Source organism: Anas acuta, chromosome 2, assembly GCF_963932015.1.
Source record: "Anas acuta chromosome 2, bAnaAcu1.1, whole genome shotgun sequence".
NCBI lineage: Eukaryota > Metazoa > Chordata > Aves > Anseriformes > Anatidae > Anas > Anas acuta.
Window position 1 is genome coordinate 3,979,322 of NC_088980.1, and position 7,469 is coordinate 3,986,790.

Consider the following 7,469-nt stretch of genomic DNA (forward strand, 5'->3'; position numbering starts at 1 on the left):
ATGTTCCAGCGCCTTGATGTCCTTCATGTGAAGGGCCCCAAAAATGGTTCTGAGTGATAAACAGCCACTGTTGAGTAAACACATCTGCTTTTAGAAGCCAAGGATCTTTGGGATGACTCATTATTTGACTGGGAGAGTGCCTGGGATTTCTGGACACCATGTGATATGTCAAGGAGCTGTGGGTAAATGTGAGATCAGAGCTATACAAGCTGGCTCTTTAGCTCAGTGGGCAGTGACAGAAAAGAGAGAGTCTGGGAACATCAGAGGCATCAGAATGAGAATCCTTTTCCACCAGCCAAGACACCTGCTGAAGCTGGGAAGCAGGGAGGTAATATACAGCTGCCTCCTGTGCTTCTGCGAAGATCCAACTCCTAAAAGGCCATTTTTAACAATTCCATCTTTGCTTCACCATCTTGTTGAACTTCAGAAAGCATCCCATTCACAAACCCATTGCTCTGCATGCACTTTGTTGACCATTCCCATCTCTGCTTGATTCAAAAAATCATAATTGTTCAGTTTGAAAAACAATTTTAAAAAGTCAGCATTATTCAGAGAGACTCAACCAAACTTGCTGCCCATGCAACCTCTCTAAATCCCCGGCTAATATTTCACAGGACTGGAGTCACCTTTCCATGCTCCCTCGCTTGGACTAACACGACCAGACCTGCGAAGAGCTTGGGTGCCCTCTGCGGACAGAAAGAGGGATAGAGCCCCGGATCCTTCAGCAGATCCGGAGCTCCATCTAGTGGCAGATAGAAAAATGACGAGGGAATGTGAATGTGTCGAGAATACACAGCTTTTCATAGAATTACAGAATCGTTAAGGTTGGAAAAGCCCTCCAAGCTCATCTGCTCCAACCATCCCCCTACCACCAATGTCACCACTAAACTATGTCCCCAAGCATCACGTCCAGCCTCTCCTTGAACACCCCCAGGGACGGTGATGCTACCACCTCCCTGGGCAACCCGTCCCAATGCCTGACTGCTCTTTCTGAGAAGAAATGTCTCCTCATTTCCAACCTGAATCTCCCCTGGTGCAACTTGAGGCCATTCCCTCTCATCCTATCACTAGTTGCCTGCGAGAAGAGGCTGACACCCAGCTCCCCACACCTTCCTTTCAGGTAGTTACAGAGAACAATAAGGTCTCCCCTGAGCCTCCTCTTCTCCAGACCGAACAACCCCAGTGCTCTCAGCCACTCCTCACAGGACTTGTGTTCCAAGCCCTTCACCAGCTTTGTATCATTTTTCAAACTATAATTGATGTCTTCAAGAATGCCAAGTGATTTGTTGACAGTGCTGCTGGGGCTGAGCATTTCTGAGCCAAGGGCAAAGATTTGCTCCTTTAGTGGAGAGCATAGCATGAGAAGTCAATGAGGGCAAGGCTGAGTACTTGGGTCTCCTCCTCCAGACTTTGGTATCTTGGTACCTTCCACAGAGCTACATTTTAAAGCACAACTATAAAAATATAGATACCCAAGGCCAAACTACAGTTCTAAAAATCGCTGTACAGAATAGGCCAAGTTTCCATACATAACAGTTTCTGTTTTGTCTTGTTTTTCAATTATTCTTCTGGTTCCTAGAAACACTTAGCCTTCATGTGTTGAGGGAGTTTTAACCTTCCTCAGATAATCCAGATCCCAAGCATGACAGCTCTTTGGCTTCTCTTTAACTTCCTTCTCAGAGATTCCCAGTGGGCTATAGATGTTCCCAGAGGCCACCTAATGATGCAGGATGCAGAGGGGAGGCAGTAGTTCAGGTCTCCTTTTGAACAAATAGCTGTTTCCAGCTGTTTTTATAGCACTTAGGCATCTGGGGAGGTAACCCAGTACAGCTGACTCCTAAATCTGTCTGTTCTCAAACTGACCTTTTCCAGTGAAGCTGTTTTGTCCCTGGCTGTGTCCTGGCCTCTGTTGGGGCACTCCTTCCATTCTCTGAAGCAGTGACTTTACACAGAGAAAAAGAAAATTGCTGAGCTCAATGTGAGCCAAATATGAGGTTATTTCAAATGATTATGACAGATGTACAAAAATTTCCTTGTAAGACCCATATAGGCAGAGGTCAGCTGTACTATACTCAGGATTTGAGAAGCAAAATTGATTTTATGTCAAGTGGTATTCATTTAGTGTGTGCAAACACAGCCAAGTAAATAACTGATTTTGTGCTTAGTTTTCATTACTGGGAAATTAGGAAAAGTTTAAGTTTTAGAGTCAAAGTCAAATGTGAGTGTATCAGTTTGATTTTATTTATTTATTTATTTATCACATTTGAAAGGCTGTATGAGGTTTCATTTAGATTTAGAGCTCTTCTTGCTCTCCAAATCTAAAGCCTCAAAAGTTTCCAAAGATTTTAAAAGACAAAGTAAAATGAAAATAATTTTTATATCAATTTCTCACTCTGAGTTTTAAAGAAATTTCTTCAGTATTTTAAAATGAGGGAGACAGTATTTTACTTTTAATTTGTATTTATTCAGCTGAAATAACTCAATGAACTTAGCAACATTTTACCCCATCATTCAATTTGAATTTAATTTTTCAAATAAATGTCCATTCATCTCAAATAATAACACACATTAATATAAAGACACAAGCACTTTTTTTTTTCCTTTTTTTTTTTTTTTTCTTACCCCAATTAATAGCTTCAAAACAATCTTGATCTCTTGGGTCAATTCCTCCTTTCTACATCCTTGACAACCCAAAACACCCAAAACTGATGTATTTAGTGAAATTTTCTATGCCAAGAGTAGTTCTTTAGATCTTTTAGGTCTTAAATAACACAGGCGGTTCTGCGAATTGTGGAAATCATGAAGGATTTTTTTTTTTAATGAATATGAGGTGAAAGGTTGAACACTCATGTGGCTTCTGTGATTTTTAATAAGGTTTGGTCTCATATGCTGTTCCTTTCTCTTTTTCCTTCAACAGAGAGCATTAACGATGTCATGTTCAGCTATATGATTCACAATTTTTATTAAACTGCTTTAAAAGTAATGCTATTCAGCCTCTATTTATCTTACTTTGTCAAGGGTAGCTGGAGTAGGACATTGGATTTAAAAGCTTTTGGGGGAAAATAGTCAAGAGCACATGTATAGACAGGGATCATACGAGTCATTTTCCATGAAACCACCGAAGTGACTCCAGAGTGATTTTATTTTAAGAAACAACATACAACTGATTTCAGCACTACATTTTGCTGTCACCTCATGGATTTTGTTCCAGCATCTGGAAGTTATTAGAAGGGCTGATTTCTACTTCTTCAAGTATAGATTTCATTTTATTTTTCTCAGAGCTAATCAAAACTGTTTTCCTTGTCATTGTTTTTTTTAGAGTAAGGGGAGAGTTCAGGCACAAAAATATGGATGTCTAATGTAACTGAAAATATCCAGAGCTATCTCTGAGGTCTCCACAAGGCAGACAGATGTGGCACCGTAGCGAGGAGTTTGTGTCCTTTTGGAGCAGCAGCTGGAAGCCAGGCAGTATGCCCTTGGGTGACTCAGATAGAGACAGATGTCCATCCATAGGCACTTGAATTGTTCTTTACATACTTGTCTGGAAAAGAAAAAGAAAAAAAAAAAAGATTATTTTGTCATATTTGTTGTGGGAATACTTCCTTTTTGGTTTTGACTTGGGGGTTTTAATGGAACTTTTAAACCAGCACTTAAACTTTTTTCTCCTGAACGAAACAAACAAAACGCACACCACAGTCAAATGATAATAATAGAAGGATTCTATATTTAGTTGTAGAATATATAATTCACTTTTAAAGCACAGTTTTTGTCTTTGGGTTGTTTTGGAAGTGGGGTGAAGAAGGGACACAGTTACATTACAGAAAAAATATCTTGCTGCTGTGCTGTGATAACTTTCTGGTAATTTTTTTTCACTGAAAGCAACAATCTCCACTGACTTCAGATGCAGTTTCAGATACTGCCTTAGAAACAATTTCATACTTTGTACAGTTTTGAGCAATATGTAGTCCATAGACTGTCTCCCCAGATATCACCTTTTTACTCTGGTTGCAAATGCAGGGTTCAAAGCGTGCGTGAGGGCTTTCCATAGATGGGGCACCCTTTCACAAAAGCCACTGCCAAGAGGACAGTAAGATCTAGTGATCTTTTGTTATCAGGTCTTTTGTTATCAGATCAATTGATTCTGCTCAATCAACAACAAAAACAACAAAACCAGTGTGTGACTCTCCCTCTGACACTTTTGTCTGTTCTTTACTCCTTTGTCACAGGACTGTCATTAATATTTATGTGCCAGCAATCATTCAAGATTTGGCCTTGTACCGGTGATGACCAGGTTTATAGATGTGCATGATGCAGATGTTCCTTCTTTGTGTATTTTTACTGGTATAGGTAAACATTATGTAGTAAGTTACATAATAAGGATTGTTCTTTCTTTCTTTCTTTCTTTCTTTCTTTCTTTTTAAATTAGTCCATGTGATTTCTATGAGCAAGTGTTAATCACAGAATCACAGAATTTCTAGGTTGGAAGAGACCTCAAGATCATCGAGTCCAACCTCTGACCTAACACTAACAAGTCCTCCACTAAACCATATCCCTAAGCTCTACATCTAAACGTCTTTTAAAGACTTCCAGGGATGGTGACTCCACCACCTCCCTGGGCAGCCTGTTCCAATGTCTAACAACCCTTTCGGTAAAGAAGTTCTTCCTAACATCCAACCTAAAACTCCCCTGGTGCAACTTAAGCCCATTCCCCCTTGTCCAGTCACCAGGCACGTGGGAGAACAGACCAACCCCCACCTCTCTACAGCCTCCTTTAAGGTACCTGTAGAGAGCAATAAGGTCGCCCCTGAGACGCCTGTTCTCCAGGCTGAACAAGCCCAGCTCCCTCAGCCGCTCCTTGTAGGACTTGTTCTCCAGGCCCCCCACCAGCTTCGTCGCCCTTCTCTGGACCCGCTCAAGCACCTCGATGTCCTTCTTGTAGCGAGGGGCCCAAAACTGAACACAGTACTCGAGGTGCGGCCTCACCAGAGCCGAGTACAGGGGGACGATCACCTCCCTAGCCCTGCTGGTCACGCTGTTTTTGATACAAGCCAGGATGCCGTTGGCCTTCTTGGCCACCTGAGCACACTGCTGACTCATATTCAGCCGACTATCCACCATCAGTCCCAGGTCCTTCTCTGCCTGGCAGCTCTCCAACCACTCATCTCTCAGCCTGTAGCTCTGCTTGGGGTTATTGCGCCCCAGGTGCAGGACCCGGCACTTGGCCTTGTTGAACTTCATGCAGTTGACCTCAGCCCATCGGTGCAGCCTATCCAGATCCTCCTGCAGAGCCTTCCTACCCTCGAGCAGCTTGACACACGCACCTAACTTGGTGTCATCTGCAAACTTACTGAGGGTGCACTCAATGCCCTCATCCAGATCATCGATAAATATCATCGATTAATAAACCAGTTAATTTTTTCTTGAACCCTTCCAAGCTCAAATAACTGTTCCAAGTGCTTAAGTTATCTCAGTGCTGCACATATGCATATCACTTACATTCTAACATCTTACACTAAGTAACGTATTAACATGTTCTAGCTCTAACTTTGCAGAAATATGATAAACTAAGGTGATAAATAAATTAAGCAGGATCTTTGCATGGCTTTCTATTCATTGCACCTTTATACTTATCATACAACTTTTGGCATCCATCTTAGATATTTACACATAAATTTTTACAAAGTCCAAAATTAGGTTTTTAAGTTATCTGATCAAGGTTAAAATGAAAAGCTGGCAACCAGTTAGAGCAGATAAGAATGAAACATTTTAGGCATGAAAATGTTCACTGGGAAACACAGATTCATGTCAGCCATGGCATTTTCAGAAAGCGAATTTTTCCATTTCAGTATCTCTTATTGCCAACATATTCCAGTGTCATTTGTTTCCCAAAATAAACCTACAAAATCCTGTTCTTGTAATTTTCCAAGAACTTTACTTTAAAAAGAGAGAGACAGAGAGAGAGAGAGAGAGAGAGAATTAATAAAACCTAAGCAAACCATTGCTACTTGTTCTGATCTTTTAAAGCTGTATTTTTTGTTTCACCAGTATATTTGAAAGGGAAAACAAAACAAAACAAAACCAACCATCTAACAACAACAAAAAACAACAGGACAACCTGAACATCTTCTCTAGCTATAAGAATTAAAAAGAAGCTGGAAAAAAAAAAAACAATTATTCCAGTTCCTCTGCTTCAAAATTTCCATTTCATTTCCCTGACACTCTCCCCTCCCCTCCCCTCCTCTCCACTACAACTTGCTCACTTCAGTAAGAAATTCAGGCGTCAATGCCCTGTCAGAGGCAAGACCTTTGTCTCTGTACAGGCAGATGAGTACAAACCAGCACAAAACTGCTAATGAGAGGCGATGCCAACCCACCTGCTTGTCAGCTTGCACTGCAGAAGACAATGTACAGGGGTAGCACCGTGAGTAGCATCAGGGGACTCTGTATGGGTTGCCTCTATAACCATCTCCTTTAAAGGTCACCAGTTATTTTTGCCTTCTTTTTCACATAGATTCTTGAACTCTCTGCTGCATAAATCTCTTTTTAAGTCACCGTTGTAGCTGGCACACCACACACACCTGGACCAACACCACCAGCTCCTCAGACTCTTAAGGCCAGAGTAGTTTCACATTTAGCTGACACAAAAGAGGACAGTCTTCCTGTTGCTGCTTCGTGTTTCATGAAATGTCTTTTTAATTACAGTGATTCTACCTCAGTTGCTTTTCCGCTATAATAAGCCCTCTACTGCCAGGAGGAGAAACAATAATAACAACAAACCCTGCATTAGGAGGAAACATTTCAGTCCTTGATACAAAGCTTGCTGCCATCTATTAATTAACAGAGGCCACAGGAGCTGTTTTCGTTGTTCTTGAATGAGAATTGTATTTACAAGTGATAGCTATATCCTTTGTAATTGGAGGCTGCAGAAATAACCTACTAATCACCTGATCATTTCAACCTGAATTAAGGTGGTGATGTTTCCAAGAAAAGATCTGAGGATGTTCCCAGGCCAGACCTGTACTCAGGGATGTAATCATTTATCTCTTCAGAATTTGTATATCTGCCTGAAGAGCAGTTCTAAGAATAAACTAACAATGCAGAAAAGGCTGGATCACTTTATGCATTCACCTTTGCTTACTTTCTGCTTCTATTTTATTTGATTTGCTGGTGAATATTTGCATCAAGAGCTGTGGATTTAGCAGCCAGTGTAAATAGGAGTGTTGTTTTATTATTTCCTTAATAATATCTCAGACGAAATTCATGGCCTCTTAATGGCAAATATTATACTAAAATATAATTGTATAAAAAGTTTTTATTCATATTGGAGAAATAATTAAATAGAGAAATGCATATTTATTTAAATACATAATTTAATAAATTTAAGATATATATGTTTAAAGTTTAAGAACATAGAAAAACAGCTGTATGGTTCAGCTCAGAATCATATACCGCCAATTATGTATTTTTTT

General features: G+C 40.4%; 1 long non-coding RNA gene across 1 annotated transcript; it reads right to left on the minus strand.

The window, feature by feature from the left end:
• Positions 1-3,103: 3,103 nt before the first annotated feature.
• On the minus strand, positions 3,104-6,948 carry LOC137851641 (uncharacterized). Its single transcript, XR_011093313.1, has 2 exons — positions 6,375-6,948; positions 3,104-3,541 (listed from the first exon to the last, which is right to left on the minus strand). It is a non-coding gene; the product is annotated as an uncharacterized lncRNA (long non-coding RNA).
• Positions 6,949-7,469: the final 521 nt, after the last annotated feature.